This window comes from Marmota monax, unplaced genomic scaffold (genome assembly GCF_021218885.2).
Source record: "Marmota monax isolate L192 unplaced genomic scaffold, Marmota_monax_Labrador192_F-V1.1 WCK01_AAM20220418_F8-fsc00003, whole genome shotgun sequence".
Classification (NCBI taxonomy): domain Eukaryota; kingdom Metazoa; phylum Chordata; class Mammalia; order Rodentia; family Sciuridae; genus Marmota; species Marmota monax.
The window spans coordinates 7997067-8013204 of record NW_026694084.1 but is presented as its reverse complement, the minus strand read 5'-3'; the positions used below and the strand labels follow the sequence as shown (position 1 = coordinate 8013204).

The following is a 16138-nucleotide window of genomic DNA, read 5'->3' as shown; positions in this document are numbered from 1 at the left end:
ATTACATTTCCCCAAAAAATACTGAATCCACCTGGAAGTTGACAAAACATGAAACATAACTTAGAAAATGAGCTTCAATATATTATGCCTAATGTACTAAACTTCAGTGAACTTCAGGTCAAAGAGTTGGAAATCAAGAAACAGCAGTCTCTGACATCAGGGAATTCATGTTTTCTCATATCTGGAATATACAAAGGTACTTAAAAATTATGTTAGTCTAATACAAATCTCACCTTTCTACATGAAACCTAACTTTATTAAGTACTACTTTAACTGGGTCATAAAATATCATGTAAAGGAGAAAAAGAGAAAGTAAATAAGGAGAAAAGACTGAAAGGTTTATAATTATTGAATTAAATTTCTTTAAAGTAACTATCTCAGATCTTTTTTATGGTTTTGTCTAACTCATAAATAGGAAATACTTAAATTCACCCTAAATTCTACATTACAGATATGTCCCTCAGATGTGATTCAAAGATCTTTAAGCTTCCTGATAGCTTTAAATATTTCAGGTTAGATCTGACCAGATTCTTAACCTCAGAACTTCAAGTGACACTGCCTCAAACATTTATATCATTGTTCTTTGGCTAAAAATACTGTCATCTAGAAAAATGTCAAATGATAAAGATCAAGAGAATATCTTGTTCCTTAATTTCTACAATAAAATACATTTAGAACAAATTTTAATGTTCCAGTTATTTATCACTGTGGAATTTGGTGACTTATAACAACCTATTTTTATCTCTCTTAACAGTTCATGGATTTTCTGTACTTATCCAGATGGTTCTTCTTTGGGTCTCCCTCATGAAGCTGCCATCAGATGTAGGTTGTGCCTAGAATCATCTGAAGTATAAACTGAGTTAGATACCAAAGATGATTATGTAACTCACATGTGGAATGACTGGAACAGCTGAGGGCAGGGTAGGCATCTATCTCTCCTTCCCAATGTTAGCCTTTCTATATGGTTAGTTCTGGCTTCCTCACACCAATGTGGTAGCAGAGACAAGGACTTCATACATGGTTGCTGGATCTTCCCAGAGCACATCATCAAAGTGATCCCAGCAAAACTTGCAAGGTGTCTTAAACTCTAGCTTTAGAAGTCAAAAACTAGCAATTTTACTGGCAATCTACTGATCAAAAGCCATCCCAGACAGCAGAAGGGTCTGCAGAAAGGAATAGATACTGGGAAGCCTGATGGCTATTTTTGAGGCTAGCTAACTCTCTATAACAATAAAACCATTAAAAAAAATTCTATTTTGTGGGGGCTGGGGTTGTGGCTCAGTGGTAGAGCACTCGCCTAGCACGTGTGAGGCCCTGAGTTCGATTCTCAGCACCACATAAAAATCAATCAATAAAATGAAGGTATTGTGTCCAACTACAACTAAAAAATAAATTTTAAAAAATCTATTTTTGGCTAACAATTAACCTGTTAATGATTCATTATTTTAATTCTGCAATTCTGTTACTTATTGATAATATTTATTTACACAGGTTTGACTGTAATTACAATGATACATTAACATTGTACTTTGTAGACTGTATTATAAATTTTACCAAGGTTTCAGTTGCTCTAAGCAAACAAAATAGGAAAAACAAATCTACATTTAAAACTTTAGAGACTTAAAGAAAGAATGCCTATAAATTATGAATTTGAAATCACAAAGTCTTGTGAAGTAAAAATAAATTTTAGCAGCTTATAACAAATCGATGTAATAAAATCCAAAAGGAACACATAAACAAATAGAAAAAGAAGCTTCACTTTATCACATTATTGTGTTTTAGTGACAGATTTAGGAATTATTTTTATTTCATTCTACACATTTTCTAATAATTACCATATCACACAACCCACATTTATTATAAAGTTATATGAAATGTTATAATTTTTGATAAAGGAAATATGAGTAGTAACAAAAAGTGGAAACACACTAAATGTTTATCAAGAGAATAGCTAAATAAATAATGGTACTGTATACTATGGAACTGTATGCTGCTTTTTTTAATATTTATTTTTTAGTTATAGTTGGACACAATACCTTTATTTTATTTATTTATTTTTATGTGGTGCTGAGGATCGAACCCAGGACCTCACACGTGCTAGGTGAGCACTCTCCCACATAGCCACAATCCCAGCCCTTGTATGCCGCTTTTAAGAAAAGGTAATTATATTTGTAATAATATGCTAGACTAATAACCATAAATTAAGTGAAAAAAGCAAGTTCTAGAATATGCATACAATCTCACCAAAAAACTTAAAAGATAAAAAGCAAAGTCAATGCTTAAGCTCTGTATCTTTTATAAGTAAAATATAATCAAAAAATAAACAAAATTAAAAAGGTCATTCTCTTACAAAGTCAGTTAGGGAAATATATTACCATTTTACAAAATCTTTTAACTAATCTTAAAAAACAAAACAGTTTGCTAAAATTGTTAGCTTTGGTGTATTATCATATCAAATATCAAAGTGTGTAAAAATAAATGCCAATTATTAAGGATAATTATTATTAACACTGCTGATCATTTCTGACATTTATACTAATATTGTTGAGAATTATTCTCCCATCAACTATAAACAAAAATGTTTATTACATAGCATATCTGCAAAGGTGGGTAACAAAGAGGGTAAGTATAAAGTAATTTGACTGATTTTATCAATTAATATGTAAAACCGTATGTTCAAATAAATAAATTAAGCATACTCAAAATGCATGATGGAATGTATATAATCGTTCAGAAGAACTTCAGGTTTATATAAAATATCAGTTCTACCCCTGAATTGCTAGGAGAGCAAGAGTCAATCATTAGTAGAAAAATCACCTAGGATGGATCTCATCTATAAAACAAGACTGTGAGAGCCTATTTTAGCATATATTCCCAAGTAATTCTTACACAGATCAAAGTTGGAAATGGTTTCTCATGTTATTTAGCTAAACCAAAAAAAATGCCTTCCTTCCTCAGAAGAATTCTTTGGAGCAGAAAGAGGTGTAATTGAATGATCCTTACCAGAGAACACAGAATATGTAAAATATACTCTGATCATTGAATAGAATAAATTATTCTAGAGCAAAAACTACCAAAATAGTATATTATGTGTTTTATATATAATGCTATTCATTTTCAAAATACCCAGTTAATGTCTTAAAATGTTTTCACTATGAAATGAGAAAAAGATAAACTGGCTAATAACTATCAGCATTAATATGAAGCATCAGAAAATTTTAGACTATTCATATGAAATTAATTTCTTATGAAATTTTTATTTTACCAACATAAATTTTATTATATTCTAACATCCTTCAACCTTTTTATTCAACTAAAAACAGTGCCAAAATACAGGAGAAAAAGCTCTTGCCAAAATGGAGCCTATTTTTACCAGCCACTAGATATAGATTAACTCATCCTTCAAAATCAAGTTTAAATATCATCTTTAACCTACATAACCTTGCCTCATGGCAACTTGTTCTCCCCTGTCCCCACTAGGCTGAACTGAGAAGTAATATAATACCAAAACTTAGAACCAGAATCTATTACTTCAAAACATATTTTATTTTGTACTTACTGACCAGAAATTATCTTTTCCTACAAAACCTACCTTACACTAACTTAGAGAAATTGATAATTAAATAAAACAACATAATAACATGACAAATTCTATAAGGGAGGTACAAGGTGTTTTAAAATTATATAAAAAGGGCACCCTAGCCTCATCTAGAAATCTAATGCCCAAGCACTAAAATAAAGTAAACCAGAGAATGGGATGATAATAGAATTACTCAGAGAACTCCAGGCAATAAGAAAGCATGACTCCCTAATCTGAGGAACAAGGTAGGACTGTCTACAGAAACTGTTACAGAAGTTTAGTAGGAGAAAAGCCTATGGGGATGAGGGGTGAGAGAGATAAAAAATGAAACAGAAGAACTAGCGGCCATATTTATTTTGTACTTACTGACCAGACATCATGTAAGGAGTTTGGCATTGCTAACTAAAAATATGATCACCCAAAACTGAACACTGTAGTCAGTTGGGAAAAGAAATGCTTCCCCTAATAATTCCATATCCCTATGGGATGGCTTATTGTCCAAAAAACTTGTGTGACTTTTTTCTGTTTGACTCATGACTTTTTTGTTGTTGTTTTTCTTTGCTTGTGGTTTCAGGGAACACATCCTCGATGAGCCCTCTACCATTAAGCTAAATTTCCCATCTCAGGTCAGGATTTTTTTTTTTTAATATTTATGTAGTTGTAGATGAACACACAGTATTTTTATTTATTTTTATGTGGTGCTGAGGATTGAACCCAGTGCCTCACACGTGTGAGGCAAGCATTTTACCACTGAGCTAGTTCCTCAGCCCCAGGTCAGGATTTTTTATTAAATATTTCCCTATTCACATCTCATTCCTCACTGACAATGTGTTTTCATGGACTATTTTCATTTTTACTGAAATATTTTCTTTTCCTCTACCATATTCTCTTGGTCACTTGTTCTTCCACTGTAATCACAAAAAGCTTCAATTGTTACCCTTGCATTGACAAAATATTGAAATACTGACAGAATTTTAAAATTATATACTCTTATATTTTCGTAGTGGTTTTTGAAGTTTTTAATCAATATTTTAGTGAGTTTTTTCACTGCTGTGACCAAAAGATTTGACAATAACAATTAGTGGAGGAAAAGTTTATTTAGGAACTCACTGTCTCAGTTCACAGATGGCCAACTCTCTTCCTTGGAACCCAAGGTAAGGCAGAACATTATGGTGAAAGACCATGATGGAAGAAAGCAGTTAAGGACATAGAACCAAAAGTCATGAAAGCTAGAACTTCCATCAACATGGACAAAATATAAACCCCAAAGGCACATACCCAATGATCCACCTCCTTCAGCCACACTCTACCTGCCTAAAGAAACAACACAGTTAGTCCCTATCAAGGGATTAATGCACTGGTTAGGTTAATATTCTCAAAACCCAATCATTTCATATCTAAACTTTCTTGCATTGTCTCACACATGAGCTTTTAGGGTTTACCTCATATGTAAAACATATAAATGCAAACACTGAACATCAAGTATCTCATTTACTCCACAAGCTAAAATGTGGTTACACAAATGGAATTTTTTAGGCTACCCTATATCTATCTAAGACAGTCCTATGAAATCGTAAGAGATTCAGAATATTGAACACATTACATAAGCAGAGCCTCTTTCCTTTCCATTTTGCACTGTCTTCTTTTAAAAATTCAGGCTATTTTATAGGATGAACATGAAAAGATATGATGTTTATTGCTGAGTATAGCTAGAAACATATCTTTCTAATTCATCTGTCCTATACTTCAGCAAATACCATTAAAAAGCTATGAAGTAATACCAATTCAGTTTCATATTTATGTCAGTAAGATTTCAGAAGTTCCACTGAACTGATAGTAACAAATGAATTATATGATAAAACTATCATTAAAGAAAAATCCACAAGAACTATTTTTAGACCTTACATAACACCAACATGAGATTCAGCCAATGAAAGTGGGTAGAAACAGTAGTGTTTTGAAGCATTTGCCAGTAAATGCAACAGTGATTTGCCACGAGAGGGATACACAACATATAAGACCACAGTTAATTAAAATAAACCAGTTCTTGCATTATTAAAATGTGTTCAATGTGACTTACTTGGATACTACACAATCTCTGTCCCCACCTGTAGTAAATACTACTTTTTCACCTATTTTTGATGAAATCAGAAAGTGCTTATCATTGTCTTCTATTATTGAAAAAAAATAGAAGTTTATTTCCATATCACCCTCTGTTTCACAGTATATGGTTGTTGACATTTTGGTTTTGGTGCTAAGGATTGAACATAGGGCCTTGTACATGCTAGCACATACTCAATCACTGAGTTATACCCCAGCTTCACAGTATGTGATTCTAATTGTTCTATCTTATGAAAGAATTTATACCAAATATTGCATGCACTTATTTAAAGGAAAAACAAAATAACACAAAGAAAATATTTCACATGGCAATATTTCTCTGTATATAAATTATATTGAAAGGTATTTCAGTTTCATTTGTTTAATGTGGATTTGATATAATGTATTACTCAGTTAAAAGGAAAAATATTTTGCAGTAGTTCAGACTGTACATGTTGAAACTTATAAGAAATCCTTCCAATTTTATATTTAATATGTATGTAGTCTTTTGAATTATTGATTAAAATAGAAACTGGCCTCCAAAATATGTTAGGATGAAAATTCAGGATTTTGCATTTCTCTCTTCCAAACTTACCCAACATTCTGAAAAATTTGGATAAATTAATAAATATGGCAGACATATAGAATAAAAAAGATTTTTACTACTTTCTACCATATTAAAAATATTGCATATTACTCAAGCTGTGACAAAAGCAAAATATCATCATGGAATAAATTTCTGAAATATAAGAGTATAAATACAGAAGCTCACTGAAAAGTAGCCTTTACTAAATATTTGAAGAATTGATTTTATATGACAGTATAGTTCACAAAGAAGTTCTCACCTCCTAAAAGCCGGTATCTTATTTCTAGGTTACATTACTTCTTCCATAAAGTATTACTTCTTGAGTCTCCAAACCTACAATACTAAAATAGATGCTCAATTCCAACTGAAGATGATGGGGGAATAAGATGCTTTTTGTCTAGCATGGTTGATACTGATGTTTCTAGCAAATTATTACATTTTCCACCTACAATAATTGACTAATTAAAAATATGTACAAAGTGGTTGTAAGGCATTCTTGTAAGCCTGTAATTGTAAGAAATAAGAATTATAGGATGGCGCTGGGGTTGTGGCTCAGTGGTAGAGCACTTGCCTTACATGTGTGAGGCTCTGGGTTCGATTCTCAGCATCACATACAAATAAATGAATAAAATAAAGACCCATCAACAACTAAAAAAAAAAAAAAAATTTAAAAAATAGGATGTGCTCAAAACACCTCATTTTTCTCTAGCACTTTCTTCCTTTCATATTCTCCATATTTTTGTCATAGGTGATTCATATATTAATTTCTTAGATATTATTACTCACAAAAATTCTGTTATTTGCATTTAATTCAGTCTCACAAGTTGGGAAAAATTCCTGAATGAGGGCTGGGGTTGTGACTCAGTTGTGGAGCACTTGCCTAGCATGCATGAGGCACTAAGTTCAATTCTTGGCACTGCCTATAAATAAATAAAACATCCATCAGCAACTTAAAAAAAAGTTTTAATTCCTAAATGACCTTATATTGAGAGACTTGTGGCAAAATTAAATAACTAGAAAATAAATAGAGCCTTTTAAAGATTTATTAATGCTAGTAAATTAAACAATTCTATTAATTATATGAAGAATAAAGATTTAACCTAATCTCTAAAATGTCTTATTGTTATTTAAATGTTTAAGAACATTGTCTGTTTATATGTGTGTACCAGGTATTGAACCCTGGGTACTTAACCACTGAGCCACATTCCTAACCCATTTTTTATATTTTATTTTGAGACAGGGTCTGACTGAGTTGCTAAGTGTCTAGCTAAGTTGCTAAGGCTAGCTTTGAACTCACAATCTTCCTGCCTCAGTCTCCTGAGTTGCTGGGATTATAGGTGTGCTCCACAAATTACAAAGACCTTCATAAGGTTACCTAGGTACTTGGTTAATATTTTTGTTAACTATTTTTATCTAATCTTTAAACTTTTGAAATAATAATTAGTTTTGTACATGAAATGAACAGTGTGTACAACCAATAATAATTGTATTGTTTTATTCTTGTAACAATAAATATTGGACAGAATTTCACCACACACAGTCCATGAGGAAATATTCATTTTTTGTTAGATTTCGAATGCTTATCTTGGCTGGGCATGGTGCCTATAATCTCAGGCTTGGGAGACCAAGAGTCAATTCCCAGTTTAAAAAAAAAAAAAAAAAGAGGGCTAGGGCTGTAATTCAGTGGCAGAGCACTTGCCTTGTATGTGGGAGGCACTGAGTTTGATCCTTAGCACCACATAAAAATAAACAAATAAAATAAAGGCATGCTGTGCATCTACAACTACAAAAAAAATTAAATAAAAAAAGAATGGTTACCTGTAAGTAGTTAAAGGTAAATATGAAGACACAAACAATAAATCTAATTGGCATGTCTCTATTAGAAAAGTGATGCTAAGCCCTTAGATATGATGAAAAGCATTTTCACAAACAAATTCAAGAATGCCAGAAATGAAACTAAAGTGACTATTCTACTAAAAAATAAAAACAATATTAAAAGTAGCCAGCAAAACTAGGTACAGTGGTACACGCCTATAGTCCCTGCTACTCGGAAAACTGAAGTAGGAGAACCACTTGAGCACAGGAGTTAAAAACTACCTTAAGCTGAACTAAGTAAGACCCTGTCTCAAAACACAAAAATAAAAAAATAATAAAAACACCAACAATTGCCATTTATAGAAAAGTCACAATACACCAGGCATTCTATATTATTTCACATTACTTCCCACTATGGGCCTATGTACTAAGTAACTACTGGTGTTCCAATTTTATAGAGGAGAAAACCAAATGCTAAAGCAGTAGAGAGATCTGACTAAATCACATGGTTGATAAATGATGAGGCTGAGGTTCATACATGGGCACTAAGAAGACACTTCTTAAAGCTGGAACCTAATTTCCAAGAAACAATACACGTTTAAATAAGTCAAGATAACTAAAATTATTCTCAATTAGATAAGTCAATATTATGGTGGGATAGAATTCAAAAATTTTCTATGGGAAAGGAAAAATTCCTGACCCCAGGTAGTGGAAGCAGGGGAAGAACTCCACCCCACTCATTGTAGGACATCTGGGGTCTTAAAATTTCATGGTGAACTACACCAGAGAGCTGCATGGATCTGCTGCGGAACTAGTTAAACCTTAAATGTTCTCAACACATTCACATGAAGAGTTTCAAATGCCTAAATAAAATTCCTACACAAATGTTTACTTCCTTTTTTTCAGACCTAAGAATGGGGCAGAAAAAAATATAAAGTACTATAAGATAAAAATTAATATGGCTCTTCTAATTGGGTAAAGAACAATTACTAAAAATTAATAGAACTGATAAATGAGTTACTATAGAAATAAAGTAAATCGGTCAAATAAAGTCTGACAATGGAATTGACATACATGCTGTGTTAGTCAGTTCTTTGTCTCTGTGACCAAAATCCCTAACAAGAACAACTTTGAGAAGAACAACTTTATTTTGAGCTCATCATTGCAGGGTTGCAGTCCAGGGTGGGCCAACTCCATAGCTCTGGGCCAAAGGTGAAGCAGAACATTTTGACAGAAGAAAGGGACTCACCTCATGGCAACCAAGAAGCAGAGAGAAAAGGGAAGGGGCAAAGAGAAGATGAACCCTTCTAGCACACACTTCCAGTGAAACCATCCCCTCCAGCTATGCCCCATCTTCTACAATTATTACCCAGTTCATTCAAAGTAGGAAGGACTGATTAGATTACAGCTCTCGTGATCTGATCATTTTGCTCTTGAACATTCCTGCATTAACATAGGAGCTTTTTTTTTTTGGGGGGGGGGGGGCCCGCAAGGGTGCAGGAAGGGGGACTTCATACCCAACCCATACCACATGGTTTCTGTGGATATCATATTGTTTTCAATGACATAAATGAATTCTCCAAGTGAACGCAGACTATATCCAAGACAAACTAGCATTATGACAATTAAATATGAAAACTGGTAAGGAGGACTCAACTTTCTAGACCATTAGGTAAAATTATATTATCACTTTGGTTAAAACCTTCCAATGACCCATTCCCAACCCCCAATAAGAATGAAACCTAAAGTTCTAAATATGGCTTCCAGTGCTCCAGAATATGGCTCCTGCCAAACTCTCTTTTTCTCCCCACAACTCTCCATCCAAAGTGTCCTTCTTTTGTCGCTCTTTTATGCTGAGCTCTTTTCCATAAAAGGTCCTTTATAACTCTTTCGCTTGGAACACTCTTCCTCCATACCTTTGCTATATATGAGCACAGGGACATAACTCTTTTATTCACATCAGCCATCTCCAGTACCATCCCTAGCACATAGTAAGTGTCCAAAAGTATTTACTGAGTGAATGAATGCATAGAAGATGCATTTCATGCCAAAGTCCACTCTCAACCCTCATTTCTGTAGCAGCAACATGAATGGGATCCCTTCAACAAAGAACACATTGACTGCTACTAGGAGTGTGACTGGCTGACAGCTTCTTGCTCTTAGGTTCTATAGAGTTTGCCTCTCCAAGAGGAGAAGCCAACAGGCAGTATCAAAGTAATGTAGTACAAGGGTCTCTACATTCTACCAATGCAGAACTCCCCCAACAACTTTTCTCACTGTTGGATTGACAGAGACTTTAGCAAATAGGCTTCTCAATATGACCACTCTTCTGAATAATCCTGCTTCTATGAATTTTTTTTCTTTTTTCCACTGTTGTAACTTCCTAATAAATACTTTACAATTCAACTCCATCTCCGAGTCTGCTTCCTAGGGAACCTATTCTGTACAGTTTCCCTTTCAAAAAAATACTCCTTATATCTACAAAGGGCCATTTTTAACATTACCAAGAGTATTTACTTTATATCAATCATCTTATGAGAGACAGTCACTGTCTGTCTCACACATATGTACAACCACAAAATATTAACTCTTCAATGAAACCTCTGAATACAATCATAGGCTCTTGTGGCTTCCTTCTGAACCTCCAGCAGTACTAGTATAATTATGTGTTTATATGTCAATTTCCTATTAAAAATGCAGCTTGGTTCAATCTATACCAGCTTTACACTAATAACCCCACTTTATAATATACCTGGCAAAAATAAGTTATTCTATAAATTTGTTGATGAAGAAATTAAAATGACAGTTTAAACCCATATCATTTTCACAAAATTTATATATATTTTATCTATGAGGTTGAATAACTATGACCAACATGTTTAAACATTCACATGCTTTTAAAAAAAAAAAAAAAAACTTCATTCTTCTTAGTGATAAAATTCAATTTGTTTTGAAGAGGTGGTTATTAGTGTTAATATTGAAAGCCACTAGGCAATTTTAAGGCTTATTCATTTTGAACTTTGTAATACACTTCCTCAAAAATAACATATCAGTTATCAAGGAAAAATGAAGCACTAGTTTTTACAACTCATTAAATTTCTTTTCAACTTCATATAATCTGTCAGTTCTCAATTACAACCTCCTGGGACTAAAATAAGGCCAGGCATTCCTAATATATAAGCATAAAATAAAACTAATCCATGAAAAACATACACACGAAAAGAATAAAGTGTCTACCACAAAAGCACTTTTAAAATTATAAAATTTTAATTATGAGAATTGTTTACACCAACGGTTAAGAAATGCCACTTTTTTTTTTTAATTCATCAACTTAAAATGGAGTAAGCAACATTACTCCTCTACCCACTAATCACAGAATAGGTGAACAATTTTAAAATCCAAGTATTTTAAAGGAAGGCTAAGCCTCCCATAGGAAATAAAAGTGGAAATGAGTCCAAGGAGAAAATGGCTTAGTTCCACACCCTTAAAATTGCCTACAGCAACGCATCAAAAAAATAAAATAAAATAAGCCCCCTGAGTCTAGGTCAGCGGCATAGTGTTACAACTTCAGCATTGGGTCATCAGTGGCAATGGTAGGCTGATTAAGGATTGAGGTAATATATTTACTTACTGTAGTAAGGAACTATGTAATGGTACCACCAATAGTACAAAGAGTTCTTATGTGGATATAAGAAATACATCCATCTAGTTATATTTTAATATTGAAATATAAACATACAGAACAAGAGTTAAGTAAAAAAATAAAACCAAGTAAATAATATTGTAAATACTAATAGTTCAACTTACTCCAAAAAGAAAACTTTATTCAGCAATCTACTAATTATATTTTCTAACAAAAAAAAAACAACACATTTTTATTGCTTCAAATACTAATAGTTCAACTTACTCCAAAGAGAAAACTTTATTCAAACAAAAAAATGCATTTTTATTGCTTCTTATTAAAATCTGATTCTAATCAAAATAGCATTCCTCTATTCTAAAAGACAAAAGCAAAACTAAAATGTTGATATGGAAAATGTTCAAGTAAATATGCCACTCTATCAATAACAAAACATTTTAAACTTGTGACATTAACAGGTTAAAGATAACATTGATTTGTCTTTGGGGCTGGGGTTGTAGCTCAGGGGTAGAGTGTTTGCCTAGGTAAGGCACTGCGTTCAATCCTAAGCATCATGTAAAAATAAGTGAATAAAAATAAAGACATTGTGTCCCCCTACAAGTAAAAGAAAAAATTTTTAAAAAGATAACATTGTTTTGTCTTTGGATCTAAAAGGCAGCTCCATTAGTACAATAACCATATATGAATTATATTATGGATATTATTATTCAAGCTCCCAGAACAGAATCAGGGAGAGAATAATATTACTGTATGTGTTCCCAGTGCTTTCCAGAGAGACTAGTATGCCATACTGTCCATAAATATTCACTCAATACAAAAATTAATAAATATTAGTATCAAGATCAGATTTTTTATAAGAAAAATTTATTTAAACAGAAAATAATATCAGTACCAACAGTGTTGGTTTGTAAAAATCACTTAACATATGTTTTGATAAACATTAATATTAACAATGCCCAAGAATCATAAAGTGTCCCTATCCTTGAGCCAACATTACTACTGTTAAATTTTAGCAGAAAAATAACTTTAAAAATATTAACATGCATGAAGCAAAATATTTTGTGTAATAAATATAAACTACCTAAATTCCAAGTGTCAATGAATTCCACCACACCCAAGAAAAACACTCCGTAGAATAGTAATAATTTGAAATATTTTAATGGCATATACTATATACTTGGCATATCATGTTAGATAGCATTCTCTGGGAGTATAAATGGATATCTAAATCAGACTGAAGGATTTGAAACTTCAGCTAGATCTTAAAAGAAAAGAAGCAGAAAATGGGTATGAGGGTAGGAAAAGTGTTCCCAGCAGATGCAATGACATGTGCATCACCAAGGAGGTAATAGAGACTAGGTATTTGGGCTATTACAGGTAATTTTGTAGTTCAGAACTGCTAAATAAAGGGGCTAGAGGAAGAGTTTCCAGCAACAAGTCTGAGAAAAGGGCATGTACTGACATGGAACAAGTTTCAATTTTATAATGAAGAAAAATGGGAAAACCACTGAAGGACATAATCAGAATTCCAATTTAGAAAGACCACTGAGGTTGCAGTGGAGATAATGAATTACAAAAGAACAAGAGAGGATTGAGAGATGATGGGGGAAAATATTACAACTGTTCCAGTTAGAAATAAAGGCATGGTAGCACAAAGTACAGTCCCAAAGCCAGGAAGATTTAGGAGGAAGAAACACCAGAATATGATGACCTACAAGATATTGACAAGAGAAGGTAAGTTAAAGATAATTCCAGGTTTTTTGCATAAGATAATGGGTGAATAGTGATTAGAGAATGAGTTTAGTTTCATTTTAATATAGTGTATTTTAAATACCCTGGAACATTTGAATGAATTTTATCAGTTTCAAGGGAAAGTTCTAAGCTAGAAAGATCAATAAAGCAGTTATCCATCAATGGGGAGAGTAGCTCAAACCACATAGATTACTCCCTCTCAAGGTCAAAAATAAAAGACCAGGTAGAAGGGGCCACAAAGCAAAAAAAAGAGTTCTACATGTGTGAGTTTTATAGATTTAAACTACCAAATATGGAGCACTAAAGCTGAGTGAGGAGGCAATATGTATAGCATTATATATCATTTCTCTGTGTCAGAAAAGAGGAAGCTACAGTAAGAAAAGACAGTGGAATGAGTTACACATCATTACCCTAAGTACAAGTATGAAGCCACGAATGCTGTGAAAATACTTCGTATACAACCAGTGACTTAAAAAATTGTGCTCTATCCGTGTAATATAAAATGAATTGCCTTCTGCCGTCATATATAACAAATTAGAATAAATAAATAATTTAATTTTAAAAAAGAAGCAGGCACATAATTTAATATGAAAAGAGCCTACTTACTTGTATGTTGCTTTGGGGTTACTTTGGGGAGCACTTCTTTGAAATTCTATCCCTATAGATTTAAAAAAATCTAGTAATAATATTCAAAGACTATATGAATTTTACTTTATAACTTAAAAAAGGAAACAAAAAAAGAACTTGAGAGAGATTTAAAATCTGAAAATTTTTTCTTCATATGCTTTTTACAAAGGGAAGGACTATAGGAGTGTTATATGGCTGCTAAAAAGAGAAATTTTAAAACAATGTTATGAAAGGAAAACATAACATAAAATGGCATATACACAAGAAGTAAAGAAACATGTAAAATTTATATATAAGGACATGGGTTAGAAGAGAACAGGAAAATTAAAAACAGTCATGTTATATTTGTGTTTTTTCTTTTATGATTTCCTTTAATATTGTCCTATGTTTTCATAATTTAAAAATGAGTGAAGGAAATAACCACTCCATACATGTCCCCATCAAATCCCACCATAATGTTTAAGTATGGATACCATAATGATTGGTTAACAATAAAATATATTCCTAATCCTAATTGTTAATGTTTATCTAATTTTAAAATGTGCATTCCTAAAACTGATCAAGTTGTTTCCAAATATCTCAGTACTATAAGCCTTCCCACATCTCACTAAACGTGGAAAATATGAAGTAAATGACACATTTACTTGAACAATCATAAAAATGTTTAGAAAGTAAATCACTCATTTAATGAAAAAAAATTTAGAAATGTTTCCACATGTTTCTATGAAGTATTCTTTTCCCAATAAATGAACACATTCAAGATTTTATTTCTGGCTTTGTTTCAGAAAAAAAAAAAAAAAACCCATCTGCATAGTAGAGCACTTACAAGCACATCTCAGTCATGCAATAGTTATGTCACAGCTCATATATCAAATAAAAAATCACATTCAAGGCTACACAACCTCACAGACCCAAAGTCTTCCTTTCTATTAAGCATATTCCTGAGAGAGCTCTCACTGCAACTAACCGCTAATGTCACATGACTTTTGTTAGAAAGTTAAATCCTAAAACTAAAATATCAGTTTGTAACACAGTTGTGAATGACCTAAAACCTAACTTTCCCAAGTTATAAACTATGAATACTTCCTTTTCATAGAAGCAGGTGGAGAAGTAGTTAAAAAAAAAAAATTCACTCTACCTCACCACACTGATTTTTTTTAAAAAAGTATTCTTTCATATGTCAAAGATGTAATAAAAAGCTACTTCATTTAATATTTAAAATAAACTTGCTACATTTTGTAATGCATCTCTTTTCAATTTCACATTTGTATACATGAAAATATATTTCTCAAAGATTTAAAGTATTTTATAATGTAGCATTTTTAAAAAAATATATATTTTTGGACTTTGATGGACCTTTATTTTGTTCATTTATTTACATACAGTGCTGAGAACTGAACCCAGTGCCTCACACATGCTAGGCAAGCGCTCTACCACTGAGCCACAATCCCAGCTCCTATAATCTAGCATTTTTACAAACTTCACATATTTCTATACCAACTTTATTATTACTACCTTATCAATGTTCCATTTATAATATTACTTACTCAATAAAGTAAAGAAGCAGCAGTACTGCATAGTAGGTAAGTGGTTAGCCACTGTCCAAACATGTGGACTACTCCAGCTCTGGCACTTACTAGATCCATAACCAAGGAGAAGACTGTTAATAACTTTGTGTTCCCGTATCTCATACATACATAATGTACATAGAGGAATACAGTGATTTCTTCTCAAAACTTCTGAGAACTAAATGACTCAATAAATATCAAGCACTTAGAAAAGTGCCAGCAGATAGTAGGTATTCAATAATTAATACCATTATTAATATTTCTCTTTAAAAATATTTAAAGAAAGAATTTTAAGATATTTAAGAATATTTAAAGATCAAACTTTTATTCCACTATTATCTTATACAATAATACCTAAAATAATGTGCAAAATACATATTTTTCCTAATACACAGTAAAATAAACAAATTTAATTTTAAAAAAGTGTCCTACATACTACTGAAAATCATTTCCAATACCATCAGTGATTT

The 16138-nt window shown here is 32.2% G+C and overlaps 1 protein-coding gene and 1 non-coding gene across 15 annotated transcripts in view; one reads left to right on the top strand and one right to left on the bottom strand.

Annotated features, from left to right (window-relative positions):
• Vps13b (vacuolar protein sorting 13 homolog B) overlaps positions 1-16138 on the bottom strand; it is a 756023-nt gene that overhangs the window by 537377 nt on the left and 202508 nt on the right. The window lies entirely within an intron of this gene.
• Positions 1267-1339, top strand: Trnaa-agc (transfer RNA alanine (anticodon AGC)). The gene has a single exon. It is a non-coding gene; the product is annotated as a tRNA-Ala (tRNA).